Genomic DNA, 9443 nt, shown 5'->3' with positions numbered 1-9443 from the left:
TTATATCATCTATTGGCTAATGAGCAGAGAATGTGACAGTGAAACCCACCAAGCATACATTACGAAACAGAATCAAGCAAGCAGGACAATGTTGACTGTTGACCACCTCATCTCTGAGCTGTGTACATCGTGTCATTAAATTGCAATTATGTAATTTTCATGTTAAGCAAATATGCAACTACTTTAATTTGCAAGTGTTGTAATCTTGTGGAGGCAGCCAAAAGTAAATGTTTAGGTATCTAATATGAAAGTCCATGCAGATTACTTGTATCACTCAAATTCATAACATCATAAACAAAAAGACAAGGCAAACTCTTATGCATGACTTGTAATGATAAAGCATGTCTTTTTATTTTGGTCCTCGTTATCCTTAAAAAGCAAAAACATCTTCAGTTCCATTAAAGCTAAGATTAGTATGTTAACAGGGTTGGTTTCTGTCTGAGTCCAGAATTCTACAAACAGGCCACGTATAACACGATTTCATTTCTTCCCCCTTCCCTTATGAGATAAGGAAGTCGACTGAAAGTTTGTTGATTTCATTAGTCATCAACTCATCATTGCAGCTTTGAACTTCCTACAACTTTAACCAACGCAGACACACCCCCCTTTTACCCATTCACTGAATAAACAGAGTTAGGTGACTATGAAGTCTAGAAATTGGACCCAACCTATGAGTATCTGGCCTGTTCTAAGTGGCACAACCCACAGCTTGTTGTGACGGCTGGGGTCTGGTCTGGTACCAACCAGAACCATCAAAACCATGTTGGGAACTTTGGGTTGCAACTTCCCTGATAAGGTAAACCAAGAGAAACATTATTCAATGTGGTTGAGAAAAAGTCTTAGGTGAAGAAGTGCAATAAAAAAATGCAGAATACTATGAAATACAAGCCTCAATATATATATATATTATATATATATATAGCTGAGGGAGGGGTTTTTAAAAGAAATCCAGCTGGTGGAGGTGACCAACCAGGAAGTGGAAACATCTGAGAGCAAATTACCTGTTCGTTAAAAACTTCATGAACAAACCTATTTTATAATTGGATATTTCATGTGTAAATCATATGATCATGACTTTCACCAAAGCATATATAATCTTCTCTCCAAATTATTGATTAAGTATTGGGTTTCTTCATTTGTTGAAATGGATAAAAAAGGAAGAAACATTGACTCACAAGTCTTATACATTGAAAATAGGACCCTTTTTAACTTATGCATGCAAACAAGGAAGAAAAAATAAAATATGGCCCTTTGTTTCATGCATTTGTGATAATTTCTTTTAAGTTCAGAAAAACAACAAATTTTAATAATTCGAAAAAAAAACCTATATTTTTGGATTATGATCTAGGTTTCGTTTCATATACTCTGTCTTCAGATTTCAATAAATTATTTTAATTTTGAAGATTATTGAGTCACATGCTCTAACTTTCTTTTCCCTTTTTTAAATCCGGGGATTGACGGCTTTCCTACTGCTATAATTTTTGCTACTTTTAACATTTAAATGGTCAAGTTGAAAGTTTTCATAATTTTGAGATTTCCTTCTACTGTAAATATATTATTTATATTATAGGTAAATTAATTGATTGAAGTGAAATCATTTCAAATGTGATATTATTTATCTTTTCATATAATCTTTAAATAAAATAATTAAATTTATATAAAATCTTACCCACCACTACACTTATAATCATTTATTGATATATTTTTATAAATATATTTTTAATATAAAATATTTTTGTTCACTCAACATTGTGAATGTGATAAAATTTAATTTATGATTATGGTTGTCTTGTGATTTTTTAAAATTAAATTAAATTAATTTTTTCCTTTCTTCTTATGCTGGCGCTAAACTTTAAGAAAAATTATAACCGCTCAACTTTCTAAAACCAAAACATGTCCTTGCCAGCAACATCACCGGCCTTTAGGCTAGTTGCGGGGGTGACACAAGGAGGGCTAGCATAATGTAAATTTTAGTTTTCCCACTTTAAAATTTATAAAATTTTAAATTAGTACATGCTAAAATCGCACTTTAACTCCTCAAAATAATAATATTTTAACTTAATCTTTTAAAAATTATAATAATATAAATTATTAAAATGATAAAATACATTTTAATTATATAATAATATCAACTAAAATTCAGTCTCCCAACAAAATTTCTAGCTTCACAAATATATTTTTTCTTTAATATTTAGTTTTAATCTACTCGATTTTAAATAATAAAAAAAACATAGTGATTATCGTTTCAGTCCATTATGTTTTCTTTGAAAGCAATGATGCTTTTAGTTTTGATTCGTTTTGTTTTGTTTTTTTTTTTTTTGTAAAATCTTCTTTGTTTTCTCTGAAACCAATGATGCTTTTAATTTTATTTTTTAGTTTTTAGTCTTGTTTTGGTGTATATATAGGATTTTTCAAAACAAGGTTGTTGTTAAATTTATTATACCATTCTTCAAAGACCTTGTCATATTATAGCATTGTGACGGCGTTTGTGAAATTGGACAACGAGATGACGATGATAAGGCGGATAGGCCATTTGAGATTTGCTTTCTTTGCATTACTAATGCAATGGGTTTTTTTTTTTGGCTCTTGGCAATGATTTCTTTGTTGACTAGAGTTTGTCATTAAGTTGGTTTAAAGATGGTTGAGCTAGGACAACTTTCGACAGTTTGATTAAGATGATGCATCTCTAGTTTGTTTTTGAATTCTTTCAATGTTACAGTTACTATCAAATTATCTTCTCCTATTAACCAAAAAAAAATTATCTTCTCCTCTATTGTGCTTATTTTGTAGACAATGACATTTATGCTTCAATTTATAGTTATAGTTTTTTTTTTGTACTATCAAATTATCTTCTTTATATTTTTATTGTTCATGGTTTTCTTTTTCATGCAAATTATAGAGGCACTCTAGTTTTTCATTAGTGAGAGCATATTTGAAATGATCATGATATATGTTGGAAAATTTAGTTCAAAAAACAGTGTTTGTAACACAGCAAAAGTTTAAAATTTTTCTTAAAATCGAGTCTTGTGGTATTTATAATAATAAGTCCTAGACCTATTATTATATGTGCTTTGAATGAGGCTGTATAGGTCGTTTCATAGCTTTCTACCAAATAATCTTCTCCGCTATCCTCAAACCCCAGCTTACTTTGAGCCTGGGCTCAAACTACATGAACCAAATGCATAGTATGAAAAATATTTTCATTAACTTTCAATGAGAAGATTAATATCTCTTATGGGGAACTGAAAACTTTTGAGCTTTGTAGAAAATAGATTTTATTCTATAAATAAATTGTGACTATTTTCTGACAAAGTAACAACGCTCAACTGGGTGTCAATTAGGTCATCTCATATTTCTTATTTATAGAAAAAAAGTGACAAGAGTTTTACTTGAACAAGATGTAATTAAATTTATTGAAAAAAAAAAGAACAAGGGTAATTAAATAATTATATTTTAATAAAAAATAAAGTTTCCTTGTTAGGAAAGGGAATAACCCTTATTGAGACTCAAATTTTCTACCCCTCATGGGATGGGCTCTTGGGTTTGTCTTATGTACTAGGTACAATTATACATGTTATCTGGACTTTTAACCAACACATATAATTTAACCAACCCAATAACTACTTTTTCTATTTCCCAAAATATTAATTAATTAATTTATTTATTTATCCAATTAAATGATTTTCTCAACTCAATTCTAATTCCATTAAAGTCATGACAACTTTACCATATTAAAATCTATGAGAAAATATATTTAATTGCCCGTTCAATAAAACTACGATGACTAATTAATTTAATTCTCACTTTGAACTTCAATTATTTAATTGCTATCAATTGAATAAAAATTCGAAGAAATTAATTCAATTTATAAGTCATCTTTTGTACTTGGCAAGAAAACATATTCACCGTGGATAGTGATACATGTAATATTTTTAATCATTGTTTTCATTCATTTTATAGTTTTAGTTTTACATGCAATCCATTTTGGGTTATATCAAGCTAACGGAGGGACCGATTAGACATATATAATTAGTGCTCAAATAATTTTTAATTAAGTTTTGAATTTTCGTCTATTAATTACAACATTATTTAACCATGGAGCCATTCTACTAAAGTACCTTGATTAAACTCTCTTTTATTATATACCATTATGAAAGCAACTTAATAAGTGTTTGCCCAATAATTTTGTCATAAGTTTTTTACCCTCATAGGATATCCTTTATCTCTTTGGGTTAAATTCTGTAACACCCTTTGCCTGGCCTGATCGTTAGGTCCGATCTACAGGATGTTATAGTCATTATCGGAACAACTACAGTCAATTTACAATAAATATTCATATGCACATATAATTCAATTTCAAATACATTTATTTATGGTTAAACAATCAAAACTGAGTCTTAATCGAGCTTATGAAAGCTCTTTTATCAACTTGAGCACAAAATAGGATCAAATTGTAAAGTTTTAAAAGTTTAGTTCCACCGTTGTGACGTCATTTCCTCCACATCGTGACATCACCAAAATGGTATGTCACGTCATGACCTCAAGCCACTCGACATCGCGACATGACGCACTTTCGGCCAACGTTGTGATGAGATAGGTTGCTCGTGGAAACGTGGGCTCTATTTTTGGTAAAACCATTTCGTAACTATTTCAAAGCTTCCAAAAATACCTATCAACATGTTCAACATTTATCAATTTCAATTGAATCAATGCCTAAAACATGCCAAATAGTTCAAGCATCAATGTTCACATTCTTAACAAGTCAATCACCACATTATTCACCATTCAAACTTAAACGATTCAATGCCATTGCAACTAACAATTAAGTTATGAAATCTCTAAACCTTACCAATGCTAAGGTATCTTAAAAAATGTCATTTCAAATTCATTGTAACCGCTTTAAAACATATATACATATCTTTAATATATAAACATTAGACATAACTATCAACTTTCAAAATTAAGCTACATGACACAAGCATACCTCAAGTTACTTATGTTCAAGTACATTTCCATTTCATTCACCAATCGAACAAGCTATCATTTCTACCTCATTTCATACCATTCCATATGTGTAACTATAGATCATCACGTCCTTAAGCATGAGATGCATATATATATATTCATCTCCATGTATCAATCCAAAACATTAAAATGTCACAAATTACCAAACTCATCAAGACATCCTATACATCAAAGTATATACCAAAACACTTATATACATGCCATAATTCTTTGACTCAAAATGATCAAAAAGCTACTAACTCGATGATAGGATAGTGTGAACTTCAAGACGATCCAGCTTGACGAGTTTTGCAAGGAGTCGATCTACAAGGAAAAAGGAAAAATAAATTAGGTAAGCATATAATATGCTTAGTAAGTTCATATGCATTAAATAAGACTTACCTTATCTTAAAATCAAATACAATATGCTACCATAATTTGACATAGTTCGTTAAACCTAGCAAAACACGAAAGGTGAGTTTAACATATAATCAAACCATATGATATCTCGATAATATATCAATTTAATTCATTTTAAAGTCAACATTTCAATACCATGGTCATGCTCAATTCAACATTTGTCCATTTCAGCATCAAACGTATATCATTTTATTTCAATTTTTCATTTTACAATAATCACTTAGCCTAATGAGCTCTAGTAAACGGAATCAGATACACATGTAACTACACTACAGCTATTACTCGTCCAAGTTGAATATAAATTCATGTCAGGTTACCAGTCCAGGCTAAACCATTATAATGACACATTCGATTGCTTGTCCAAGCTAAAAATATACATGTCAAGTTACTAGTCTAGGCTAAACTTTTAAAACGACATCAGGTTACTCGTCCAAGCTAAACATGTGTCACATGTATCTTTGAGTCTGCAACAAATGCTAAATCTCAGTAACGTCTCTAACCAATCCTATAAAAGTGAGCACAAAAACTTATTGGCATGCTAATCATATCCTAACCTTTACTAAGTTCACACGGGCCTCTTTTTCAATTATAATCAATATTTTACAATTTAGTCCAATTTCACATTTTTCACCAATTCACAATTAAGAACCTATATAATTACAAATCAAATACACAACAAACTATATAAAAAATTACCATATGAACTTACCTGGAAAAAGAAAGCAAACAAGTTGAACCTCTAAGGACTAATCGACAATTTTGGTTTTTCCCCGATTATCTCCAATTTGATTCAATTCTTGATCTATTCAATTATTTTAGACAATTCATCAATAACAAACATTTTCATATTATGGCATAATATGTATGAACCTATATAATTATGTTTTTCAAATGCCCCTAAATTTTTACATTTTATTCAATTTAGTCCCTAAAGCTGAAATAGTTTTATCTTTAAATTTTGAGCCTAGATTTTAAAATTGATTTCAATTACATTCATTATAGTCCCTCTAATATATATTATTATTGAAATTTCATATCAATTTCACAATTTATTCACTTTAGTCCTTATGTACAAAACTAACAATTTAAACATTACAATCTAGTCCTTTTTCACATCTAAACTTAAAATCCATCAATTTAACACTAAAATTTTCAAGAAATCAACAATGGAAAATTTCAAAAACTTTAACAATTTTACAAATTGATATATGGACTAGCTAAATTAAGCTCCCATGACCTAAAAAACATACAAATTACAAGAAAAAGACTTGAATTACCTTGACAATTGAGGCCCAAAAGCTTGAAGCTCAAAATGGCTTTTTCCCTTTAGGTTTTACGATGATTTGGTGAAGAAGAAGAAAATAAAGATGACAACATGCACCAAGTCACCTTTTATACTTTGATTAAAAGTTAATTAACTTTGTTTTAATTAATTAAAACATGATTTACTTAATTTAATAAACTTATTAATATAAAATAGTGGCTTTCTCATCATCAAGAACTAATTTATGATATAAAATGGTTTAATTATCATTTGGACCTTTCACTAATTGCAATTTAAGCCTCTAAATCTCAATTAAAAACTTAAAGCAATAAAACTTTTACAATTTAGTCATTGTACCCTAATCAAGCAATTAATAGTCAAAATTGAATGACTAAACTTTAATATTTTATTATACCAACTTAGCAAATATTTTAATTTAATATTTTCGAACCTGGTTTATGAAAATTGGTTCTAAAATCACCTTTTCTGGTACCACTGAAATTCAAATTGTTATAAATTTGTTCACCCAATATGATCTTATTTTATCTCATGGTAATCATTATATCTTCATGAAAAGTCAACTACTAACAAATAGTAATTAAATCATTTATCCTAGACAAATAACCCATGCCCACGTTATTTTTTCATCTATCATGTAATTCCAATTAGAGGATATCATTTTCCCTTTATTGGGCTATGAATTCCATTATTGTAAATGAAGTTATGTCATATAGAAGACTTATACCCGATGTAATGGCTTTTGGCTCTTTAGTTATTTGAATTCAAGCTTTCAGTACATCAAAGCATATGAGTCACGCACAAATAGTTATACACTTACTCAGGATTGAGGTAAGCCACACTATGAATGTCACAAGTGAGTTAATCCATAAACGGATCTAAAACTAATTTGACTTGGGTCTTGTCTGATGTACTGTCAATCCAATCAATCATATATATATCTTTATATTTTAAAAGTTAACCACTTCATACTAAGAGAAGGTATCTTCTATTTGGACTCGATAGACAACATAATAGTTATTTAACTGATTTTCTCAATTTTTTTTTATCAGGCTATGGACCTTTTAGATTACTGACTAACACAATTTGTCTTCTAGCATTATAATCCTTCTGCATAATGTAACTTAGTATTAGTTAAACATTAGGGAATTAGTGAGCCAATATTTACTTTACATTTTGCTTTGCATGCAAAAACTATTAGGACATTAAACAAAGGATATTAATAAGAAAACTGAAATTTTATTTAAACCAATATGCTCGAAAAATTGCAAGTACATGTAACGACCCGAAATTCAGTGGTGTCAAAAAATATGATTTTGAGACCTCGTTTCCGTAAATATTAAATATTAATATTTATGTGAATAATGTAACACCCTTAACCCGTAACCAATATTGGATTAGGGTTACGAGGCATTACCAGACAGACAGAACATTTCGTACCAATTCAGAATCACAGATATTATTTAACATCATTTCATAAGTAATCATCTCTAAATATAGTCTACGAGACCTAAAACATACATTAAAGGAAAGGTCAGAATTAAATCAAACCTATTCAGAATTTTCAGAACTAACCAATTCTTTCAAACTGTTAAAGTCACACGCTTGTGTGACTAGGCCAGGTGTCACAAACGAGCACTAGACACGCCCATGTGAACCAGTCGTGCCAAAAATAGGTCCAATACTGACTTTTTCACAAGGCCAATAGGCACGCCCGTGTGCTATAGCTGTGTGATACTTAGTTAGCTCCTGACTTTAGCCCACGGCCATATAACATGCCCGTGTGTCAAGACCGTGTGGTTCTTAGGAGAATACTGCTTTTTTTACACAGCCACAAGGCACGTCCGTGTCCTCTGACCGTGTGCCACCAAGCAGGCTTGGTTTAAGTCAAAATTGTCACCTTTTTTGGGTCCAATCCTACAAGCAATAATATACAACATTCATACCAAAATTTCCAACCAAATCTATGCTCAAAACATGTTTCATTATAACAAAAACATATTAGCTCGTAAAACACTACAATCATACATCATTTGGCACCATCAATTGAATACCAAAACTATATACAACATTTCATTTGCTAGCCAAACTCCCATGGCATAATATATACACATCAAAACTTATATACATAGTGTGACAGCCCTAAATTGACCCTAGTCGAAAAGTGGTTTCGGGACCACTAAACCGACTCATAAAAATAATTAACTGTCATAGTTGATGCTCATTATATGTACATATGCATGTGTGAAAATTTCATGTTTGGATTTTGTTAATTGTAAGTGAATTTTATCAAATAGGACTTATGTGAGAAAATTTAGAAATGTGCTAGGCAAATGTAGGGTGGCCTATAAGTGCATGTTGTGAAAATGGTGGGTTTGCATGTCAATTTACCCAAATTTAAGCATGATGGCCGGCCATGCTATGGGTGGAAACATGTTGCAAACATGTTGGGTTAGTGGTTATGTTAGAAAGAATAAAATAATGAAAAAAAAAGGAAAATATGATGAAAACAAAGGAAAAAAAAAGTGTCCATCCTTTCACATTTTCTTTGCTTGGCGAATATTCTAAGAAGAAGGGGAAGAGCTTGAGAAAATCAGCCATGGGAGTTTGCTAGACTAAGCTCAAGATCCTAAAGGAGAGCGTCCAACAAGGGAAATCGAAGGTCATCGAGTAGGTGACTTGGAATTAATTCACCCAACACAAGTAAGTCACTAAGCGTATATTTTGTATCGATTTA

At 30.5% G+C, this 9443-nt stretch overlaps 1 long non-coding RNA gene across 1 annotated transcript; it reads right to left on the bottom strand.

The window, feature by feature from the left end:
* Nucleotides 1-364: 364 nt before the first annotated feature.
* LOC128294208 (uncharacterized) lies at nt 365-1010 on the bottom strand. The gene is made up of 2 exons (XR_008284519.1): nt 971-1010; nt 365-788 (listed from the first exon to the last, which is right to left on the bottom strand). It is a non-coding gene; the product is annotated as an uncharacterized LOC128294208 (long non-coding RNA).
* Between the last annotated feature and the right edge of the window lie 8433 nt (nt 1011-9443).

This window comes from Gossypium arboreum, chromosome 6, assembly GCF_025698485.1.
Source record: "Gossypium arboreum isolate Shixiya-1 chromosome 6, ASM2569848v2, whole genome shotgun sequence".
Lineage (NCBI taxonomy): Eukaryota > Viridiplantae > Streptophyta > Magnoliopsida > Malvales > Malvaceae > Gossypium > Gossypium arboreum.
This window is presented reverse-complemented; position numbering and strand designations above follow the sequence as displayed.